General features: G+C 44.4%; 1 long non-coding RNA gene and 2 pseudogenes across 1 annotated transcript; all 3 read left to right on the forward strand.

Annotated features, from left to right (window-relative positions):
- The first annotated feature begins 12 nt into the window (after positions 1–12).
- LOC141374315 (small integral membrane protein 29-like) lies at positions 13–1,145 on the forward strand (annotated as a pseudogene).
- Positions 1,146–19,480: 18,335 nt separating this feature from the next.
- On the forward strand, positions 19,481–19,683 carry LOC112821729 (guanine nucleotide-binding protein G(I)/G(S)/G(O) subunit gamma-12 pseudogene; annotated as a pseudogene).
- A 168-nt stretch (positions 19,684–19,851) lies between these two features.
- LOC141374539 (uncharacterized) lies at positions 19,852–24,368 on the forward strand. The gene is made up of 3 exons (XR_012381522.1): positions 19,852–19,973; positions 22,853–22,982; positions 24,292–24,368. It is a non-coding gene; the product is annotated as an uncharacterized lncRNA (long non-coding RNA).
- Positions 24,369–24,629: the final 261 nt, after the last annotated feature.

Below are 24,629 nucleotides of genomic sequence, written 5' to 3' on the forward strand. Positions count from 1 at the left end.
TCATCTTTATTTATGACAGATACTTGTGTGAGTTACGGAATTCTAGTCAGCAGGTTTGACTTTGTTTTCATGCAGTACTATAAAGATGCTCCACACTGCTTGCTTTCTTTCTTTTTTTTTAAGATTTTATTTATTTATTTCGCAGAGAGAGACACAGCGAAAGAGGGAACACAAGCAGGGGGAGGGTCAGAGGGAGAAGCAGGCTTCCCGCGGAGCAGGGAGCCCGATGCGGGGCTCAATCCCAGGACCCTGGGATCATGACCTGAGCCGAAGGCAGGCGCTTAACGACTGAGCCACCCAGGCGCCCCTCCACACCGCTTTCTTGCCTGCCATTTTTTTTTCCAATAGGAAATCTGCTGTCCTCTTTGTCTTTGCTCCTTTATACATAATTCCTTTGGCTGCTTTTAAGGTGTTCTCTTTATCATTGATTTTGAGTAATTGGATTACAATGTTCCTCAGTGTAGTTTTCTTCATGTTTCTTATGCTTGGGGTTTACTGAGCTTCTTGAGTCTGTGAGTTTATAGTCTATCAAATTTGGAAAAACGTTGGCCCTTGTTTCTTCAAATATTTTTTTTCTGTTCTGCCTCTGAGGCTGATCTTTCACTGGCTGAGGAGGCAATATATGTCCAAAATATTCTGGGGGAAAAAGGCATAGGTAGTTACAAAAAAAAAAAAAAAAATTCTCAGGCCTGGAAGCCAACCAAGGGTGTTCCTGCTGGGACTGCAGCAGCGGGAGAGGACCCAGTGGAGGTGGCCCCCACGGCACCACTTCGTGTGCTGACCACCCAGCCTTCCGGCTGCCAATGTCAAGAGGAGCACCACAGTGCCCAGTGCCCCCCGCCCCACCCGGCCCATAGTGACTCTACCGCAGATTATGTGTTGGGGCCTTTCTTCCTCATCACCTGGGTCGGGGTGGTGGTGGCTGTGGTAATGGATGTCCAAAATCAAAAGTAGGTGGACCAGGTTCACCATCACCTACTCCCGTGGATAGCCACAGCTGCTAAGGAGCTACACGAGGCTGAGCAAGAGCTACTCTCTGATGTAGGAGAACCCCCCCACCCCACCCCTCCCCGCCAAGGTGCAATGTGGCTGGCAAAAGCAGCTACCAGCACAAGTGGATGCCTTTGCAGGATGTCAAGATATGACCTGACCCCTTTGCCCTGATCTTCAGAGCTGCAGAGTCCTGGAGTGCCCAGGGCCCTGCCCTCTGCTGCCTCCTCTCTGGCTTGTACTCCTCCAGCTCTCCCTGCTGGGTACTGGTCTCCCTCCTCCTGCCCATTCCCAGCATTGCCCATTTCCTGGGTGCCTGCAGAGCAGCTGGCCCCCACCAGCACCTCAGTCCCCACGAGGCCTGCCATCCTTCGTGGGCTCTAAGCCTACCTCCCAGTCTCAGGCGCTAATGGGAACTTTGTCCTGAGGTGGAAGGGTGGCTAGGAGGGGGAGCTTGGCCCTTTGGGTGGGCACCACCTTTCTTTAACCCTCCCCGCAGTGATTTCCATGGTGACAGGACCTGCCCCATAGTAGTCAGTAGGTATACTTTGTAACTAAAGTGTTTTGTGGCCCAAAAAAATGTTTTAGAGTAAGATAGCTTTTAGAAAAACATATAAATAGCATGTAAACAACAGCCATGAAAAAGAGAGAGAAAAGAAAACTTAAAAAAGAAGGAAAATGGGTCTGGTCTCAGGAATTCAGCTGAATAGGGATCAAACCATTCTGAACACCTACGAACTCAACAGGAGATCGAAGAGGAGAGTAGCAACAACTCTCTGAACAGAGAAGCGACCACTTACTGGAAGGTAGGACGTGCGGAGAAGTGAATCCGAGGCGATATTCGGGAGGATAGACGGCGGGGGAGGGGGCCTCCGTTGGCCACTTCTGGCAAGTGATAGAGCCGCGGAGCACAAAATCGGACCTTTTAGAAGTCGGCTCCGCGGAGGGACGTCGCTCCAGTGGCTAAGCGGGGGGTGGAACCCTCGCGGGACAGTGTGGTCTCAGGACCCTCGGGGTCACAGAAAGACTGGGGGTGCCTGAGTGCAGCAGAGCTCCCAGGTATCGGAGCGGGGAAGCCGGCTGCAGAGACGGAGCCGAGGCATGGGCTCTCAGCTCGGGGTTGCCATAAACTGTGATCCGCGGCCCAGTTGGGCCCCTGCTCCTCCAGCAGGGACCCAACAAGCGGCAGATCCAGGGAGACTCCCCTTTCTCCCCCGGGAGGAGCGGCGCAGGAGCGCACCGTAGGGATCTGCTGGGTTTGGAGACTCCACACTGAGTCGGGTGCCAGAGATAGCAACGCTCGGTCACAGGCCGGGTGAGCACGCAGTGCGGCCGGAGACCGGGGACATGGCAGTGACTGACTGCTTTTCTCTGGGGGCGCACTGAGGAGCAGAGCCCCGAGATCTTGCCTCCTCTGGGGCGGAGATTAAGAGGCCGCCATTTTCACTGTCCTCCTCCAAAGCTGTAGGGAAAGCTTGCAGGGAACAAAAGCTCCTGAGAGCAAACCTGAGCAGCTTGCTTAGCTGGGAACGACAAGGGTGGGGCAATTCCGCCTCTGGCAAAGACATTTGGGAACCACGGCAACAGGCCCCTCCCCCAGAAGATCAGCACGAACAGCCAGCAAGCCAAGACCAAGTTTACCGATCAAGGAGAACGGGAGAACTCCAGCGCTAGGGGAATACTGCACATAGAATTCATGGCTTTTTTTTACCATGATTCATTAGTTTTTCAAAGTTAATTTTTTAACTGTTTTTTTAATTTCTCTTTTTCCCTTTTTCAACCAACATCTTATCAATCCCTTTTTTTAAAAAAAAAACATTATTTTTCATTTTTAGAGTCATATTTTATCCCTTCATAGTAGTTACCCTTATTTTTGGCATATATATATAAGTTGTTCTCTCTTTAAAATTTTGAGATACAGTTTCTTCTAACAGATCAAAATATACCCTAAATCACTAGTGTATGGCTTTGTTCTAGTCTCCTGCCTGATCACATTCTCTCACCTTTTTTTTTTAAATCTTCTTCTTTCTTTTTTCAAACTTCTTATCGTATCAATTCCTTTTATAAAATCTTTTATAATTTTCATCTTTACAGTCATCTTCCATCCCTTCATTGTATCAACCCTTATTTTGTACATATATAAGTCTTTCTTCCTTTAAAATTTCAGGAGGCACTTTTTTCTAACAGACCAAAATACGCCCAAAATCTAGCCTGTGGCACTGATCTATGCACTAGCCTGATCATATTAGATCATATTTGGGGTTTTTTTTGTATTGTTCTGTTTTTGTTTTTAATCTTTTTCTTTTTGGTTTTTTCTTTCTTTCTTTCTTTTCTCTTTCTTTTTTCTTTCTTTCCCTTGCTTTTCCCCTGGTTTCAGGTCTTTTCTGATTTGTATAGAGTATATTTGCTGGGGACGTTCTTAACCTGTTGGCATTTTGTTCTCTCATTCATCTATTCTCCCCTGGACAAAATGACAAGACGAAAAAAATCACCTCAGCAAAAAGAACAAGAGATAGTACCGTCAGCCAGGGACCTACTCAATACAGACATTAGTACGATGTCGGACCTAGAGTTCAGAATCATGACTTTAATGATACTAGCTGGGCTTGAAAAAAGCGTGGAAGTTATTAGAGAAACCCTTTCTGGAGAAATAAAAGAACTAAAATCTAACCAAGTCGAAATCAAAAAGGCTATTAATGAGGTGCAATCAAAAATGGGGGCACTAACTGCTAGGATAAATGAGGCAGAAGAGAGAATCAGCGATATAGAAGACCAAATGATGGAAAATAAAGAGGCTGAGAAAAAGAGAGAGAAACAACTACAGGATCACGAGGGCAGAATTCGAGAGATAAGTGATACGATAAGACGAAACAACATTAGAATAATTGGGATCCCAGAAGAAGAAGAAAGAGAGAGGGGGCAGAAGGTATATTGGAGCAAATAATAGCAGAGAACTTCCCTAATGTGAGGAAGGAAACAGGCATTAAAATCCAGGAGGCACAGAGAACCCCTCTCAAAATCAATAAAAATAGGTCAACACCCCGACATCTAATAGTAAAACTTACAAGTCTAAGAGACAAAGAGAAAATCCTGAAAGCAGCTCGGGAGAAGAGATATGTAACCTACAATGGTAGAAACATTAGATTGGCAACAGACCTATCCACAGAGACCTGGCAGGCCAGAAAGGACTGGCATGATATCTTCAGAGCACTAAATGAGAAAAATATGCAGCCAAGAATACTATATCCAGCTAGGCTCTCATTGAAAATTGAAGGAGAGATAAAAAACTTCCAGGACACACAAAAACTAAAGGAATTTGCAAACACAAAACTAGCCCTCCAAGAAATATTGAAAGGGGTCCTCTAAGCAAAGAGAGAGACTAAAAGCAGTACAGATCAGAAAGGAACAGAGACAATATACAGTAACAGTCACCTTACAGGCAATACAATGGCACTAAATTCATACCTTTCAATAATTATCCTGAATGTAAATGGGCTAAATGCCCCAATCAAAAGACACAGGCTATCAGATTGGATTAAAAAACAAGACCCATCCATTTGCTGTCCGCAAGAGACTCATTTTAGAACCAAAGACACCCCCAGATTGAAAGTGAGGGGGTGGAAAACCATTTACCATGCTAATGGACACCAAAAGAAAGCTGGGGTGGCAATCCTTATATCAGACAAATTAGATTTTAAAACAAAGACTGTAATAAGAGATGAGGAAGGACACTATATCCTACTTAAAGGGTCTATCCAACAAGAAGATCTAACAATTGTAAATATCTATGCCCCAAACATGGGAGCAGCCAATTATATAAGGCAATTAATAACAAAAGCGAAGAAACACATTGACAGCAATACAATAATAGTGGGGGACTTTAACACCCCCCTGACTGAAATGGACAGATCATCTAAGCAAAAGATCAACAAGGAAATGAAGACTTTAAATGACACACTGGACCAAATGGACTTCACAGACATATTCAGAACATTCCATCCCAAAGCAATGGAATACACATTCTTCTCTAGTGCCCATGAAACATTCTCCAGAACTGATCACACCCTAGGTCACAAATCAGGTCTCAACCAGTACCAAAAGATTGGGATTATTCCCTGCATATTTTCAGACCACAATGCTTTGAAACTAGAACTCAATCACAAGAGGAAAGTCGGAAAGAACTCTAACGCATGGAGGCTAAAGAGCATCCCACTAAGGAATGAATGGGTCAACCAGGAAATTAAAGAAGAATTTAAAAAATTCATGGAAACAAATGAAAATGAAAACACAACTGTTCAAAATCTTTGGGATACAGCAAAGGCAGTCCTGAGAGGAAAGTATATAGCAATACAAGCCTTTCTCAAGAAACAAGAAAGGTCTCAAATACACAACCTAACCCTACACCTAAAGGAGCTGGAGAAAGAACAGCAAAGAAAGCCTAAACCCAGCAGGAGAAGAGTAATCATAAAGATCAGAGCAGAAATCAATGAACTAGAAACCAAAAGAACAGTAGAACAGATCAACGAAACTAGGAGCTGGTTCTTTGAAAGAATTAACAAGATTGATAAACCCCTGGCCAGACTGATCAAAAAGAAAAGAGAAATGACCCAAATCAACAAAATCATGAATGAAAGAGGAGAGATCACAACCAACACCAAAGAAATACAAACAATTATAAGAACATATTATGAGCAACTCTATGCCAGCAAATTAGATAACCTGGAAGAAATGGGTGCATTCCTAGAGATGTAGCAACTACCAAAATTAAACCAGGAAGAAATAGAAAACCTGAACAGACCTATAACCACCAAGGAAATTGAAGCAGTCATCAAAAATCTCCCAACAAACAAAAGCCCAGGGCCAGATGGCTTCCCAGGGGAATTCTATCAGACATTTAAAGAAGAATTAATACCTATTCTCCTGAAACTGTTCCAAAAAATAGAAATAGAAGGAAAACTTCCAAACTCATTTTATGAGGCCACCATTACCTTGATCCCAAAACCAGACAAAGACCCCATCAAAAAGGAGAACTACAGACCAATATCCTTGATGAATATGGATGCAAAAATTCTCACCAAAATACTAGCCAATAGGGTCCAACAGTACATTAAAAGGATTATTCACCATGACCAAGTGGGATTTAACCCTGGGCTGCAAGACTGGTTCAACATCTACAAATCAATCAATGTGATACAATACATTAACAAAAGAAAGAACAAGAATCATATGATCCTCTCAATAGATGCAGAAAAAGCATTTGATATAGTACAGCATCCTTTCTTGCTCAAATCTCTTCAGAGTATAGGGATACAGGGTACATACCTCAATATCATAAAAGCCATCTATGAAAAACCTACAGCGAATATCATTCTCAATGGGGAAAAGCTGAGAGCTTTTCCCCTAAGGTCAGGAACGCGGCAGGGATGTCCACTCTCACCACTGCTATTCAACATAGTATTAGAAGTCCTAGCCACAGCAATCAGACAACAAAAAGAAATCAAACGCATCCAAATCGGCAAAGAGGAAGTCAAACTCTCACTCTTTGCAGATGATATGATACTGTATGTGGAAAACCCAAAGACTCCACCCCAAAACTGCTAGAACTCATACAGGAATTCAGTAAAGTAGCAGGATATAAAATCAATGCACAGAAATCAGTGGCATTCCTATACACCAACAACAAGACAGAAGAGAGACAAATCAAGGAGTCAATCCCATTTACAATTGCACCCAAAACCATAACATACCCAGGAATAAATTTAACCAAAGAGGCAAAGGATCTGTACTCAGAAAACTATAAAATACTCATGAAAGAAATTGAAGAAGACACAAAGAAATGGAAAAACATTCCATGCTCATGGATTGGAAGAATAAACATTGTGAAGATGTCAATGCTACCTAGAGCAATCTACACATTCAATGCAATCCCCATCAAAATACCATCCACTTTTTTCAAAGAAATGGAACAAATAATCCTAAAATTTGTATGGAACCAGAAGAGACCCCGAATAGCCAGAGGAATACTGAAAAAGAAAAGCAAAGCTGGCGGCATCACAATTCCGGACTTCCAGCTCTATTACAAAGCTGTCATCATCAAGACAGTATGGTACTGGCACCAAAACAGACACATAGATCAATGGAACAGAATCGAGAGCCCAGAAATGGACCCTCAACTCTATGGTCGACTCATCTTTGACAAAGCAGGAAAGAATGTCCAATGGAAAAAAGACAGTCTCTTCAACAAATGGTGTTGGGAAAATTGGACAGCCACATGCAGAAGAATGAAACTGGACCATTTCCTTACACCACACACAAAAATAGACTCCAAATGGTTGAAAGACCTAAATGTGAGACAGGAGTCCATCAAAATCCTAAAGGAGAACACAGGCAGCAACCTCTTCGACCTCAGCCGCAGCAACTGCTTCCTTGAAACATCGCCAAAAGCAAGGGAAGCAAGGGCAAAAATGAACTATTGGATTTCATCAAGATAAAAAGCTTTTACACAGCAAAAGAAACAGTCCACAAAACCAAAAGACAACCGACAGAATGGGAGAAAATATTTGCAAATGACATATCAGATAAAGGGCTAGTATCCAAAATCTATAAAGAACTTATCAAACTCAATACCCAAAGAACAAATAATCCAATCAAGAAATGGGCAGAAGACATGAACAGACATTTTTCCAAAGAAGACATCCAAATGGCCAACAGACACATGAAAAAGTGCTCAACATCGCTCGGCATCAGGGAAATCCAAATCAAAACCTCCATGAGATACCAGCTCACACCCGTCAGAATGGCTAAAATTAACAAGTCAGGAAACGACAGATGCTGGCTGGGATGTGGAGAAAGGGGAACCCTCCTACACTGTTGGTGGGAATGCAAGCTGGTGCAGCCACTCTGGAAAACAGTATGGAGGTTCCTCAAACAGTTGAAAATAGAGCTACCATACGATCCAGCAATTGCACTACTGGGTATTTACCACAAAGATACAAATATAGGGATCCGAAGGGGTACGTGCACCCCAATGTTTATAGCAGCAATGTCCACAATAGCCAAACTGTGGAAAGAGCCAAGATGTCCATCGACAGATGAATGGATAAAGAAGATGTGTTATATATACACAATGGGATATTATGCAGCCATCAAAAGGAATGAGATCTTGCCATTTGCAACGACGTGGATGGAACTGGAGGGTGTTATGCTGAGTGAAATGAGTCAATCAGAGAAAGACATGTATCATATGACCTCACTGATATGAGGAATTCTTAATCTCAGGAACAAACTGAGTGTTGCTGGAGTGGTGGGGGGTGGGAGGGATGGGGTGGCTGGGTGATAGACATTGGGGAGGGTATGTGCTATGGTGAACGTTGTGAATTGTGCAAGACTGTTGAATCACAGATCTGTACTTCTGAAACAAATAATGCAAGATATGTTAGGAAAAAAGAAAAAGAAGAAGATAGCAGGAGGGGAAGATTGAAGGGGAGTAAGTCGGAGGGGGAGATGAACCATGAAAGACGATGGATTCTGAAAAACAAACTGAGGGTTCTAGAGGGGAGGGGGGTGGGGGGATGGGTTAGCCTGGTGATGGGTATTAAGGAGGGCACGTTCTGCATGGAGCACTGGGTGTTATGCACAAACAATGAATCATGGAACACTACATCAAGAACTAATGATGTAATGTATGGTGATTAACATAACAATAAAAAATTTAAAAAAAATTAAAAAAGAAGGAAAATGATAGATAAATATGAAAGAAGAAAATGTTTAAACACTGGCAAAAAAAAAAAAAACTAAACAAAATCAAAAGATGACTGACAAAGGAGCGCCTGGGTGGCTCAGTCGGTTAAGCGTCTGCCTTCAGCTGAGGTCATGATCCCAGGGTCCCAGGATCGAGCCCTGCATCGGGTTCCCTGCTCAGCGGGGAGCCTGCTTCTCCCTCTCCCTGTGCCTGCCGCTCCCCCTGCTTGTGCTCTCTCTCTGTCAAATAAATAAATAAAATCTTTAAAAAAAAGATGAATGACAAAAAAGAAGGGAGAACACATATGCAGCACATACAGCAAGGGGCTAATTAGCTTACTACACAAGAGAACATTTACAAAGAATAAAATTAAGAAAGATAGGCAGGAAGAAAGGAAGAAAGAAGTAAAGAAAGAAGCAAAGGAACAAAGGATATAAAAAAGTAGTTCACAGCAAAATAAGTAAATGGTTAAGAAACTTGTAAATGTGTTCAACTAATTTTAAAGACATGCCCAGTCCCAGGTATCATTTTTTGTCAACAGATTGTCAGAGATTAAAAACTTGGTAATGACCTACCATTAATGTTCTCAGGGTTAAAGGCACAATATAAATGCACACCCACATGTCACATAAATACTTAAGATTATAAACCAAGTAAAAAAAAAGGATTATAAATCAAGCAAACTCTTTAATCAAATACAATCCTTTCTCTTCCCTTAATAAATATATCTCAATCACAATCTGAAAGGCCAGGTTCAAGTTTAGAGTTGTCATACTCCTCAGACTTAGGCTTCTGCCCCAGATACAGCTCTCAGCCCCTAGTCTATCACCTGCCCCTCCTTTTCCCACCCCAGCCCCAACCTCCACATGAGGCCTTAGATCTATATGAGTACCCCCAGCCCACACATCCAAGCCCCTCTACACTCCATATATGGTTACCCCTTGGCCACCTTAGGGTCTGGGATGAGTGGACCAGCAGTATACAGTCTGGAAGATGGATCTGGAAAGAGCCTATGCAGACCCTAGAAGGGCTTGGGGCTCTTCAAGAAGGAAATTCTGGGGTCTCAGATACACAGAACATGGTTAATATGGGGAGGGGTGCAGGCTCTAGGTGGGCATATCTCCTTGACCTCATAGGACACATGCCCTATAGGAAGGGCACAGCCAGAAGAGAGCCAGAATAGAACTTCCTACAGCTTAGGCCCATGGCAGGAATCCCCCGGCCCTCATCCCAGGGAGGTGGTAGATGGAGGGAAATAGGTTCATACACTAGTTGTTACAAATAAATCTGGCACGAGGAGAGAGCAATTTGGTAGTAGCTTCCAGAATTCAACCCAGCAGTTCCAGTTCTAGAAATGTGTCATCTAGATTAACTTGTAGAAGTGCCCAGTGGTGTATGCATTATTATATTCACTGTAACACTATAAAATAAAAAAGCTGCAAATAATATATCAACCACATGGTAAATGGGTAACTAAATTATGGTATACTCATGCACTGAAATATATTTTGTAGCCACTAAATAGGATAGGCTGGTGTGAAAAGAGCTTCACTATCTATTTTTAAGTGAGAAAAACAAATTAAGGATCTGATGTGTAGTATGACCAACTGTGTGTGTGCACGTGTGTGTGTGTGTGTGTGTGTGTGTATTATCCTTATATGTGCTAAAGATCTTTCTAAAAGGAATTACAAGAAACTATGAAGTTATTACCTCTGGTAAGTAAGAGCACGGATTGATAGGGGCAGTTTTTACTTTATACCTCTGTCCGAATTTGTTGTCATAGCAGTCAATACTTTCATAATTAAGACAATAACCAAAAAAGCGTTGAACAGAACTTTTCAGGTGCATTCAATAACAGCCTAGTCTCAATCAGTGACAGCAACTGAGAACCTACCAAGTGTGGGCGGGCAGTGCGCTAGGCACGGGGTGACACCACCATGAGTCTGAGAGTCTCCTTTTCAGTCTAGTGGAATTCTGTTCAGCCATTTGCAGCCAGTTATTTCTCCTTCTTCATTTCCAAGGTGGCAGGAAACCCAGGAGAAAATACGTCACCCACTGAAGTGTTTTCTTCATGGGTTTCCCTAGTGGGCTGCCAGTGTGCACAGTGGGTCAGCGGCCCCTCTAACTGCTGGTTCCCACACAGATGGCCCAGGGCCCCTCAGGCTCAGGGAAGAGCTCTGGCCCTGACCTGGCCTAGGCTCACCAATGTGGGCAGTAGATCAGAGGATTTTTCCCTTAGTAGAAAAACAACTCAAAGTCAACACTTCCTGGCAGTGAGTAAATATCAACATCTACAATTCAGAGAGAGGCCCAAGGAGATGATCTCTACCCAGTCATGAGGTCCTCCATGGCTAGTTCTTGATTGTTGGTCTGGGAGCTCCTGGACCTCAGGCACCAGACTGGATTCACCTCTGTATCCCCCGATGCCTGGCACAGTGCCTGACACACAGGGGATGCAGCTCAGACGGTGGCTGAATTGGCGTCAGGGGCCTGTCCCCTCCCCCGGCCATATCACACCTCCTTTGCAAAGAGTTGACTGTCCCTGGCCTTCATTCCTTTGGATTTGGAACACTCACCTCCCTGAACTTGGTCCACCCCCTGGCAGAATGTGCAATAGGCCTCCATGAAAACTCACCAAATGAGAACTCTTGATGACTTGCTTGCTTTACTACTGAGAGCTTCTAGAAAACTTAGAAAATCAAGATTACTAGTCAAATAAGATCAAAATTATATTTCTCTCCACCCTCTTGCTCCAACGGGACCCCCGTGGAACCTCCCCCCCCCCCGTTGGGTCTCCTGGCCTCCGATTATAGACTGATTCCAGCGAGCCCCGCCTCCTCAGCCTCCTCACCCCCTTCACAGCCATCGGCCAAGGCAAACCAGGCTTTTCCACTTCAGCACTCGGCCCTGGCTGTTGCTTTCTCCAGGCTTCTAGGGGCCCCCCAAGAGTTTGCCTCAACCCCTGGGGTCCTTGCCAGGGTCTGAAATCCATCATCCTGAGAAGGTACCCCCAAGTCAGCTCTTGCTTAGCCAGACTTCTATCCCAGCCCCAGGATCAAGTACCTGTTGCCTGAGCAACCAGCCTTGTTGAAGACGCCATGGCCAGTTTGGTAATGAGCTGCTTCATATTCCCTTTATCTCCTTCCTTGCTTTTTCCCCTCACTCTTACTTTCCCAAAACCCATCTCTGCCCCCATGCAAGCTTTGCCTCAGGCTCCATTTTCAGGGGAAACTGGGCTAAGGCAGGGATCTTGATTTGACCTGCTCTGAGAAGAGAGGCTTTCTTCCCCGCCTTTGGGCTGGGGAGTGCCCAGAGTAAGTCCTTCTAGCCTAGGGCTGAAAAGGGAATACCCAGCTTTTGTGGAAACGGGTAAAAGGTTAGGAGGGGTAACAAAGCCTAAATAGTTAGCAGGTTCAAAACATAGTCCCTCCCTGAAATGACACAGCATTTTTTTTTTCATTGAAAACAACTTGGGCATAATGCTTAGCTGAGGCACCCCCAGGCAGCAGAGGGGAGTGAAGGAGAAGGGGCCAGAGTGTCGGTAGGCTGGCTTGGTTCACAGCCTATTGTGTATTCCTGCTGTTGTCATGGCCACTGATGCCCCAGATCCTGCCAAGAGTATGGTGAACTGGGGAGTGAGGAGGGAGTAGGCGAACCCGGTTCCAAATTTTTAAGAGGCTTTAGTGGTTGGAAGAGTTGCAGGGTAAGAAAGCAGGAGGGGAGTGCTTATTAGGCAAAAGCTGGTGACCATCACACCCAAGTTCCTTGAGACTTCAAAATCACAGGCTTGCCTGTACATCTGTTGAACCCAAGACCTCTTCCAAGAATGGTTTTGTATTCCATAGGAGAGGAGGGGCCTTACAAAGGAGACAAGAACTCAGCATGCCCTGCAGGGGAAAGAAAGATCTTGGGGTCTTAAGTTGGCAAACTTTAAAATGACTGTTTGGAAGAGGCCCTGATGACATACTTTTGAAAGGGGTCACCACATCTGTCCAGTAAAACATCGAATCTCTCCTATTCTTGAGACTCCACTTTTCTTTGACTACTGTCAGGAAGCAGTCTCCTTATGGAGAGGCTCATTTGTTCATTGTATTCAACCAGAAGTGACCAGGAAGTTCAAAGTCAAATGATAGGTCTGGCTTTGTATCTCATTTGTGAATAATACAACCAATTATTTCTTCTGGGACTCCAACTCAGTGTCTGATAAAGATACAAGATCCAAAGGGAAATAGGAGCTCTTGAGCAAAAGAAGTTCAGATTAAATTTTCACTTAGTGTAAGATGCTCCTGATTCTACGTCAAGGTCCTCAAGGCCAGAAGAGCAAAGAAAATATAAGCTAAGATGAATAAGAAGGGGCCATGCCCTGATGCATGGCACTGTTGAAAGAAGGCAGGAAAATGAGAGTTGCTGGAGCAAGTGAATGCTGGAAAGATGGTTCTCAATCCTGGCTGCACCCTGGAAAGACCCAGGGAGCTTAAAAAAAAAAAAAAATGCTGATGTCGGGTACCACTCCCAGAGATTCTGATTTAATTGGTCTAGCAGAATCCTGGTCCTTAGACATTTTAAAAACTTCCCAGGTGAGAGGCGCCTGGGTGGCTCAGTTGGTTGACCTCAGCTCAGGTCTTGATCTCAGGGTAGTGAGTTTAAGCCCTGTGTTGGGCCCCACGCTGTGTGTGGCGCCTACTTAAAAAAACAAAAAACAAAACAACAACAAAAAAAACTAAAACAAACCACAACAAAAATAAATAGCTGCTCCCCAAATTCAAATGCGCAGCTCAAGGCTCAGAACCTTATGTTAGCGGAAAGATACTTCTGTTCTTGATTCTCTTTGTCTCCAGCTGTTACTTTTCTCCTCATTTTTATGTCTTTCCCCCCCTCGCTATTGGCCAAGGCGGCTTGCTCCAGAGCTCAGGTGGGTTGTGCTGGCAGGTCACGTCCGGGAGTGGAAGCCAGCTCTCAGGGCCTGCTTTCCTACGCACCTGTATAGGATTTCAGCCCAGGCCTCCCAAACCCCAGCTTCCCCTTTGCCATGCTGAGTAGAATAAATTCCCACTCTCCTGCCAGCACGTTGCCTACAACATAATGCCTGGGGGAGAGTGCCTTGCATAGTCCAAAATGTTTCATTGGAAAGAAAGACAGAAAAGGGCAATGTGAGGTCCATGCAGGCAGAATTCTCATTTCCTTCTTAGTTTACATCTCGGTCAAGAAAAGCCCTCAGCAGGGAGGGTTGAGGGCTCTTTCCCCACTGATAAGCCTGCACCCACAACACTGGTCTGGGGCAAGAGCAGGCTGAGCAGCTGAAACCGTTAGGCTTATTGTGCTTTGAAAAGCGAATCGGTCCTCTTTAAGGTGCAGATAAACTATTTCTATGGAGACCCATTTGGAAATGTGAAAGCTCTTTGTAGAAAGGAAGATCAGTTCCTACAGAGTTCTACATTCTGGATTGCTATAGCTTTTACTTCCTGGAGAACTGATTACCTTAAAAAAATTGATGGGATCCTTTTTAGTTTATTTCAACTGAAAACGAGCCATAGACTTCAGAGGCTGAAGAGAGAAATGTTTTTTCCTTTAAAACAGAACTCATTTGGGCCATTGGATTGTAGGGCTCTTAACTCTGGTGTACATGAAGTGCTTGTAAAGGTAGATTTTACTGTCCAGGCGTGGTACTGGCTAGCTAAGCCATCACACAAAGGCCATGCTACTTCTTCCTTTTTTAGTAAGTCCCCCAGCAATGGTCACATCTAAAAAGGCAATGGTTATTAGGAGTTTGGAAAGGACAGCCCACCTAGGAGGTGGGGGGAGGGACAAAGGGTGGGGGCCGCTGTGGGTCTGCTTCTCTTCTCTCTTTGAAGCCACACAGGCCTAAGAACAGTCTAGAGCGATGGTTCTCACACATTCACGTGCACCAGAATCAGCCCTTTCCTGATTTGGCGGGTCTGGGGCGGGGCCAGAGAATCTGCATTCCTAACACGTTTCTGGGTGACGCTGAGGCTGCTGGTCTGAGACCACACTTTGAGACCCACTGGCCTGGAGAAGGGAAGCTGAAAAGAAGGTTGTACTCTAATGCTGGAAAACCCCACTGCTGACACCAGCTCCCCCTCCCCCAAGGTCTGTGTCACCGGAGGCCAGAAAGAGAACAGGCTCTTCTTAACTGACAAAAAACAGATGTCTGGTTCTTTTCAGGCAGAAGTAATTCAGACAAACACCACCAGGTACTAAAAGAAAATCATGTTAGTAACATCTTTTTATGGTGGTGACTTAAAACACCATTTCTAGCCTCTGCTTTTGGGCCACTACCGCCACCACGGTCCAAGGCCTTGGAATGCCTTTCTGATTCTCCTCCACCATCCCCACAGCGCCCCCCGCAGGTGGCCTGACAGAATCTCAATTACATCTTGGCAAACAGATAGGAAGTTTGGTAGCATTTAGGGTTAAACAGGAGTCTTAACCCCAGTGTTGCCACTAACTAGCTACATCTCTTCCTCCCTCTCTGGGCCTTGGCTTCCCCATCAATAAAAGGAGGATTGTGGACAAGCTAATAAGAGTGAAAATGATAAAAGTTTTGATTTTTATAGTTTCCTTGGCACTGGCACACATATTATCTTCGTTAATCCCTGTGAAATAATTTTTATTCCCTTCCCTTTTTCACAAAGAGAATTGGAAAACCACAGTCACTTTGAGGACCCATATAAAACATAGCCACATAGAAACTTCGTGAAAACTACCACGGAAGACATGGTCCCTTATGTTACTCAGTGTCCCTTGTATAATAATTTATGTTTAAAATTCCTCCTGAAGGTTAGTGCCTGATAAACATGTCCCTTTGGAAGACATAATACGCATCGTTTTACAAGATAGAATCAACTTCCTAGCCCTTTATATTTTTCTTTTGTTCCAGCTGCCAAGAAGCTGAGAGCTAATTGTGCCAAGACTGTAATAACCAATTTAAATCTCAAATTCAGGGTAACCTTATCTCTCACATCCTCTGTATCCTCATGCCTTAATGTTTTCTTACAGAGATGACCTGTGATTAGGGTGACAGTGTAATTTACCATCTCAATGGGACCCTTTTCAGAGTAAAAGGGAACAATGTTAATAATTATGCCAGAGAGATGAAAACCAGCACAGTCCCAGGCAAACTGGGAGAGGTGGTTACCCTACTTGTGATTAGAAATAGAATGGGCAAAAATTATACACAAAGAGCACTCAATTTGACCCTGTAGGTGCAGGAGTTTTGGGTCTCATTAAACTCAGTAAAGTCACACAGTGAAGATAGATTATCATTCATAGGAAACAACAGCAAGGAAAAAAAGGCTCTGAATGTATTTCAGACTGAGGAGGGAGAGGGTGTAGTGCTGAGAACCTTCTCCCTTCAAGCATGCTTATACCACTTCACTTCCTGAAGCCTCTGCCTCCTAGGCACATGGAAATATGTCCTGTGGCAGGTGGTAGCTCTCAAGTTCCTTAGAAGAGGGGGTTTAGGCAAGGCAATCTGTTTAGAAGGGAAGGGAGGCTTTAATCTGAACTGTGTAGCTCTTTACTGAAGATTGGAAAAAATTGTCCATCTCAAAGAATGGGATGGTGTTGACAGAGATGGTGGGATGGAAAAGCCAAAGTCACCAGGCAGTCCTGCCGTGTCGCAGAGCTTGCCCCCCAACATTGGCCTGCTCACACATTGATAAGCTCCCCCCTCTCCACTCAACCCTGCTGAAGACAGGACTGACCGACTGGTCATTGCGGGTCCACGGAGGCACAGATGGAGACCACCTGCGGGTTGGTGCTCTCAATAGACAACCAGGTGCCCTCGTTCATACCCAGACACACTACCTGATGCCCTTCCCACCTTCCCCTTCTTTAGTCACAGAGGCTGGGGAGCTTGTTGCCTCCAGGGGAGTCAGGGGTGAGGGGTGGGCTGCTCCAACACCCAGAGTCTTGGGTGTTACAGGAGTAGCAGAGATAGATGTGCTCATGTCCAAGAGCAGACCTGACAAACCAGCTGTGCAAGGTCCAGCTTCCTGGAGCTCAGGAGTCCACAGTGCCCGCCCTCCCCGCCTCTCTCTCTCTCTCTCTCTCTCTCTCTCTCTCTCTCTCTCTCTCAGCCGCACCCACTCAAGCTCCGCCCCCTGACTCCCCCGACAGATGGGGGGGCTCACCCAGGCTGGGGGAAGCCGCGGCGTCTCTTCCAAGAACTACCACTAGAGGTCACTCTTCTCCAACATCAGACAAGGCGCAGGGCAAGGCCTAGCTCCGGCTCCGGCTTAAACTGCTCTGGGAGGCGGGCCAACTAGCCCTGGTGGGAGGTGCTGCCGGTGGCTGGCCCTCGCCCCAGGTGGAAAGGCCCTCCTCGGAGATGCAGCAAGTTCTGGGGTTGGCGCAGGGTTGCTGAGGAGAGGCAGCACTGTGCTGGAGGCAGGGGTGAGATGCGGGTGGGTGAGGGGAACGGCCCATCTTCAGCCTTTCCCCTCGTCCAGTCCGTTCCCTTGTGGAGAGAATGCTGTGCTCTGTGGGGATCCGAGGGACTGCCCAGGGGCAGGGCTGGGACTCATCGGATCCAGGGAGAAAGACTTTCTGCAAGAGATGAAACTTCCGGGAGCAACAAAGGCGGGTGCAGCCTGAAGAGCACACCGCCTAATGTGTGCAAACTGTAGGGTGCTAGGCACGCGGAGGTGTCCACGCCCGGTTGCAGTGGGCCTGTTAATTCTCTGCGGGTCCGGACACCGTGAAAGGGAGGCTCAGGCATCCTGTACGAGCCATGCTGGGCCAGGGCTCACAGGAAGGCCCCTAGCCTGGCTTGCCTGTGATTCCCTCTCCTTGCGCTCTCCTTTTCCAAGGGTTTTTCCCGGAGGCCGGGTTTTCTGTGTGATAGCGGTTCCTTCCAAACGGCCATTCGACAATCCTTAGTTTTCTGGTCACAACCCATTTTCAGCTGCAAGCCAGAGGGCTTACTCTGTATACAGATGGAGACACTGAGGTTTCAGGAGATGACATACCTTGCTGAAGTTACCGAACAGTTGGAGCTAGACCCCAGGCTGGCTCATTCCCAAGGCCTGGCCGCCTCTTCTCACAGGAGAGCTACTTACCGGCCTCAGCAAAAGACACAGTGCTGAGGAGAAAACTGCCGGGGCTGAAAAGTTTCAAACCAGGCAAGGACTCAGAACAAAAAAAAACAAACAAACAGAAGCAAGCATTCCCGCTAAGCCCCACAAGTAGTCCCTGAGTCACTGGGGCAGAGCCAAACCAGCCAACATCCATGAGCCCCCTGGCTTGGTCTTCAGAGGGTAAACAGACCAACCACTTGCCTCTATCAACCCAAGTTCTTTCTCTCTTTCTTTCTTTCAACACATGGATTGTTTTATTTTCAGGATTTTTTTTTCTAACTCAACATTGCCCTTTGACTTGATTTTAGACTTCAATTTCATGGTCAAAGTATACATCCTGAAGGAATAATGAACTTTTCTTTACTTAAAACAAGGACAATAGTATTCTAGCTGATTCTTGTATTTTTTTTAAAGCATATTAAAAATGTATCCCCAAAGCCAAGATGCATATCACCACCTTCAGAAAAAATGTGTATCCATCATGGATATTGCTTAATAATGGATATCTGTGATGGATACACATCTGTGTGTCAATAATAGTAAACGTTTTCCATAATGGAATGTCTATTTTTTAATTTAAAAAGTAACCTAAATTTAGTTTAATTAATTCCATATGTAACACCCAGATATGAGCCTGGGTTGTTATCTGTATAGGACATTTTTCAAATATTTACATCTATATGTAACCATAGATTCAAAGAATGTGATTCAATTATACCTTCTATTTTCTATTTTTATTATTTTTTTAACTTTTTTTCTTTGTGGCTCCCCTTCACCCATTTTCCCACCCCTCTAGCCCCACCTCTGACAACCACCAAATTGTTGTTCTCTGTATCTGTGAGCTGGATTTATTTTTTTAGATTCCACATATAAGACAGATCATACACTATTTGTCTTTCTCTGTCTGAGTTATTTCACTTAGCATAATGCTCTTGAGCCCCATTCATGTTGTCTCAAGTGGCAAGATTTCACTCTTTTTTATGGCTGAATAATAGTCCATTGAATATACATATACCACAATTTCTTTATCCATGTATTCATCAGTGGAAACTTAGGTTGTTTCCATACCTTGGTTATTGTTAAGTAATACTACAAAGGACATGGGGTACATATATTTTCCAGAGTTTAGTGTTTTTGTTTTCTTTGGATAAATACCCAGAAATGGAATTGCTGGATCATGGGGTAGTTCTATTTGTAACTTTTTGAGGAACTTCCATACTGTTTTCCAGAGTGGCTGCCCCAGCTTGCATTCCCACCAGCAGTGCACGAGGGTTCCCTTTTCTCCACATCCTCACCAACACGTGTTATCTCTTGTCTTTTTGATAGCAGCCATTCTGACAGGAGTGAGGTGATATCTCACTGTGGTTTTGATTTGATTTCCCTGATGATTCGTGATCTTGAGCATCTTTTCATGTGTCTGTTGGCCATCTGGATGTCTTCTTTGAAAAATGTCTCTTCAGACATTAGAACCAGCTGCGGAGTGATTTTGACAATCACGAAGCCCTGGCTGCACCCAGACTCAGGAGGTCAGCCCCTCTGGCCTGGGGTCTGGAGAGCAGTGGAAAGCTCCAGATTCATTCCACCACTTACAACCTGAAAACAGTGGGCCACAGGAAGTCTTACTCGTTTCAGGTAAAAATAATAACTGAAGATGTGGAGCAAAACAGCAAGCACCACCAGCCTCATCCAGGCAAGGAAGAGTGTACAGCATTTGAGAATGGAGCCTCCACTGAGAGAGTAAAAGTTTCACGGGTGTCCTCCTGGGAGGAGCACCCCAGGAGCAACCCCTTGCTGATAGGGATAGCAACCTCAGAAACCCCTTTCAAGGATAAAAACACTTGCAATATCTTATAGAGGAACAGTGAAACAGCTCCTCGCCTCCTCTCAACAAAGCAGATTTTTTAAAGATTATTTATTTATTTATTAGAGAGAGAGAGAGAGAGCACGAGCAGGGGGAGTGGCAAAGGGAGAGGGAGAAGGAGACTCCCCACCGAGCAAGGAGCCCGATGCAGGACTCAATCCCAGGACCCCGGGATCATGACCTGAGCTGAAGGCAGACGCTTAAGTGACTGAACCACCCAGGCGCCCTCAACAAAACAAATTATGAGCAGCTCCTTGGAAGAAATTTACCTTCAGCTTATTTGGTAACTGCTAATAACTAAAATACTCTAACTTGGGAGGGGGATGTCTCTTCAGATGCTCTGCCCAGTTTTTAATCAATTGCGCTTTTTGTTTGTTTGTTTGTTTGTTTACTATTGAGTTGTATGAGTTCTTTATGTATTTTGGACATTAACCCTTTATTGGATATATGATTTGCCATATTTTCTCCCACTCAGTAAGTTGCCTCTTCATTTTGTTAATGGTTTCCTTTGCTGTGCAGAAGCTCTTTAGTTTGATATAGTCCCATTGTTTTATTTTTGCTTTTGGTGTTTTGGCGTCAGATTTTTAAAAAATCATCACCAACTCTATGTCAAAGAGCTTACTGCCTGTGTTTTCTACTAGGAGTTTTATGGTTTTGGGTCTTATGTTCAAGTCTTTCATTCTTTTTAAGTTAATTTTTGTGTATAGTGGACCAGTTTCATTCTTTGGCATGTAGCAGTCCAGTTTTCCCAACATAATTTATTGAAGAGACTGTCCTTTCCAAACTGTATATTCTTAGCTCCTCATAATTAATTGACTGTATATATACATGGGTTTATTTCTGGGCTCTCTACTCTGTTACACTGTTTTATGTGTCTGTTTTTATGCCAGTATCATGCTGTATTATAGTAACTTTGTAACAAAGAGCTTGAAATCAGGGAGTTGTGATGTTTCCAGCTTTGTTCTTCTTTCTCAAGATTGCTCTGGCTGTTCAGGGTCTTTGTGGTTCTATACAAATTTTAGGATTGTTTGTTCTATTTCTGTGACAAAATGCTATTGGAATTCAATAGGGATTGCACTAAATCTGTAGATTGCTTTGGGTAGTATGGACATTTTATCAATATTAATTCTTTCAATCCATGAGCATGGAATATCTTCCCATTTATTTGTGTCTTCTTTAATTTCTTTCCTTATGTCTTATAGTTTTCAGAGTATGGGTCTTTCACCTCTTTGGTTAAATTTATTCTTAGGTACTTTACTCTTTTTGATGCAATCGTAAATGGAGTTGTTTTCTTTCTGATAGTTCATTGTTAATATATAGAAATGCAATAGATTTTTACATATTGATTTTATATCCTGCAACATTACTGAATTAATTTATTCTAAGTTTTTTTTTTGGTCAAATCTTTAGGGTCTTCTATACATAACATCATGTCATCGGCAAATAGTGAGAATTTAATTTCTTCCTTTCCAATTTAGATACCTTTCATTTATTTTTCTGGTAGGACTTTCAGTACTATGTTGAATAAAAGTGGAATCCTTGTCTTGTTCCTGATCTTAGAGCAAAAGCTTTTAGTTTTTCACTGTTGAGTATGATGTTAGCTGTGGGCTTGTCTTATATGGCCTTTATTATTTTGAGATATAGACTCCCTCTATACCCATTTTGTCGAGAATTTTTATGATAAAGGGATGAATTTTGTCAAATGCTTTTTCTGCATCTACTGAGATAATCATATGATTTTTATCCTTCCTTTTGTTAATGTGGTGTATCACATTGATTGATTTGATTTGAACCTGCCTTACATTCCTGGAATAAATCCCACTTGATCATGCTATATGATCCTTTTAATATATTGTTGAATTTGGATTGCTAATATTTTGAGGATTTTTGCATAAATGTTCATCAGGGATATTGGCATCCTTGTCTGGTTTGTAATTAGGGTAATGTTGGCCTCATCAGATGAGTTTGGAAGAGTTCCCTCCTCTTACATTTTCTAGAAGAATTTGAGAAGGATTAGTATTAATTCTTTGAATGTTTGGTAGAATTCACCAGTGAAGCTATCTGGTCCTGGACTTTTGTTTGTTGGGAGATTTTTTTTTTTTTTATCACTGATTCAATTTCATTGCTGGTAATCAGTCAGTTCAGACCAATTTATGTAAACCAGTTCATGTAGGAGATGAATATTGTAGCTTAAACCTGCCCTAGCTCTTGGTTGTCTCTCAAACCTGTGTGCTCATCTCAGCACCCTATTATGTTTTTAAATAGCTCCCAGTAGTTAAGTATCTGCCAAGACCGGTCAGTGTCCCAAAGGGGAGGATCTCAGCACCTAGCTTCAAGCTGATTGAAACTAGACCCTCAGGCAGCAGCTCTTAAAAGTGTGCAAATATACAGAGTCCCCGGGGGACCGCAAGCAGAAGCCCTGCTACCACCAGAGCCAGGTAATCTGGAAGCATCCACCGGAAGGCAGTCACAAAGATCAGGGCTCCAGGCAAGTGTTTAAGCTCTTGTCTGGGAGATAGCAGCGAGCTGGCGCAAGGCCGAGGGAGAGTACCAAGCTGGCATCTACGGCCCGTATTCCTTGAGAGCAGCTCTGTAGGCCACTAAATATGTACCACACCTGAAGCCTATCCCTCAGGCCAAAGCTCCAGGTCAGGCAAAGAGGCTCTTTCACAGAAAGACTGGGTGTGTGCAGTGTCCTGGGGATGATAGCCTACCCACTGTCTCTCTGATTGTTACAGTCCTATGCAACCCAGGAATGTAAGTCCCCTGGCCACCAGAGCCAGGAAATCAAGGGCCATCCCCTGGGCAGAATCCATAAAAATGGGGGAAGCAAACCTAAAAACCAAGGAAATATAAAAACCAGCTTTTAAAACTATGTAAATATATAGAGTCGTGTAGCACCCGTTAACTAAGCCCCACTGACCATCAGACCCAGGCCATGCAGAGGTGTCTCCTGCCAGCAGCTACAAAAATCAGAGCATAAGACAAGGGTATGAGCTCCCTTTTGGGTGACTCTGAATGTTATAGTCGCATGAGACCAGGAACGTAAGCCCCCTTAGCTTAGAGGACCAGACAATCAAGAGGCATCCCCTGGGCAGCAGCTGTAGAAATCGGGACACCAGACACATGTAAAAAAAAAAAAAAAAAAAATGTCCCTTCCAGGAGATATTGGTGCTTTGGTGTGTGGTGGAGGAAGAACACAAGGATGGCGCCCACCCCTCTCTGGCCCTGGAGAGTGTCCAAGCAGGCTCGGAGATGCCTGCCTCTCAGGCTGATTCTTTAAGATAAGCAGGTAAGCATCTTTACCTTAAGTCTGGGCACCATTGATCTACTGCCTCTGAGCTGGGCCTGGGGTGGGTGAGTCCGAGTGTGCGAGCCCTTCGGGACCCATTTCTCAGAGGGATATAGTCTTGTGGGTGTCAGGACCTGAGCCCAGCTGCTTTTCAAAATTAGATGCCATCTCTCAGGTGCAGATCTTAAAATTTAGGGTACCTGGTATGGGGTTCAACCCCTTTGCTCCTCATGGGGAAGCTCTGGGTTTTGAGTTCCCTCCCAACTGTGAGTCAGGTGTCAGTGCTGGGGTTTATGGTGAGACTGTGTTCCAGCCTTCCTACCTACTTCAGTGTGTACTGCCCTGGGGCTGGTAATCTGCCAAGCCTCATTTGCTGATGTATAGTGACGACTCAGCCAGCCTTTAGGTTTTTCTTTAAGACGAAATTGTTCCATATGTAGCTGTAAATTCACTGTGTCCATGGGAGGAGGTGAATTCAGGATTTCCCTACATCGCCATCTTGAACTGTTCAACCCACACCCACCCTCCAAGCTTTTCTTCATCCAGACAAAATGGCAGATCACAGCCAGAGCTGGTTACATACTGGTAGTGCTCCATGTGCCCCAAGGGAAGTGCAGCTATTTGTGTCTTCAGTTGGAGAACAGGTAGGAGATGTTTCCACATAAAGCCCAAGGTAGCCTGGCAGGCCCATAAAATATAATATGCTGTCAGCCCTCCTCCTCCCATTGGAAGGAATAGTACCATCTGTTGACCAACTGTGGAAATGACTGGAGGTCCTTCTTCAGCAGCTGTCCAAACCAGGCATCCTCAGGGACTACCAGCCAGGCTTATGCTGTTGCATACAGTGCAGACCCAGGTAATGCAGAACCAAAGTGTCTAATGTAAATGTTGAATTTACTCACCCAGCTGAGCACTAGCTCTCTCTGCAGCTCGAGTATGAGCTTCTTGAGGACAGGGACCATGGCGATTCATCTAGACCTATTTCCCCCCACAAAACCAGATGCTAGGCCTACAACCCCCCTACAACGGGGGGGTTCCATGAATACTCAGCCAATCCAACCAACTTCTTAACCTCACCACTGACTTGAATTAAGCCTCAGCTACTTCTCTTGGGAGAAATTGTTTTTCTGGAACATAGGGAGGACCCTCAGATATAACAAGTCTACATTTTGAAACACAATAACCATTTAAAGGCATCTATATTTTTTTTATTAATTAATGCCCAAAGAAAGGACTTTGCACAAGCAGTGCCCCGTGTCTACCAAGAGCGTATGTCGTGATCATATTTCTTCTCTGTTTCTCTCTCAAGAACCAACAGTTTTTTCCCCAGAGAGTGCCTTCCTCAATGTATTTCACTACCCTTGAGAAGCCAGTTTGTGCCAGAAAGGAAGGAAGGAAGGAAGGAAGGAAGGTAAGCCCTGAGAACAGGCTCCTATATCTACTCCTCTTGACCTTGAAGATCTTCTTTAAAACATGAGGGAATGAGACAAATATTCCTGAGGTTGTTATATCTTTTTCTTGCTAGTGGATAAAAAGGGAGACTCCCTCTATTGCCAAGGTGTCCCCAAACCCCAGCCTGTGGCCACAAAGAAGGTTATCACAAAAGTCACATTTTAATTTTCCGTCACCCCACAGCCACCTGATTCA

This window comes from Callorhinus ursinus, unplaced genomic scaffold (genome assembly GCF_003265705.2).
Source record: "Callorhinus ursinus isolate GAN/ISIS: 27379988/994484 unplaced genomic scaffold, GSC_fseal_2.0 scaffold1, whole genome shotgun sequence".
In the NCBI taxonomy this organism is placed as follows: Eukaryota; Metazoa; Chordata; class Mammalia; order Carnivora; family Otariidae; genus Callorhinus; species Callorhinus ursinus.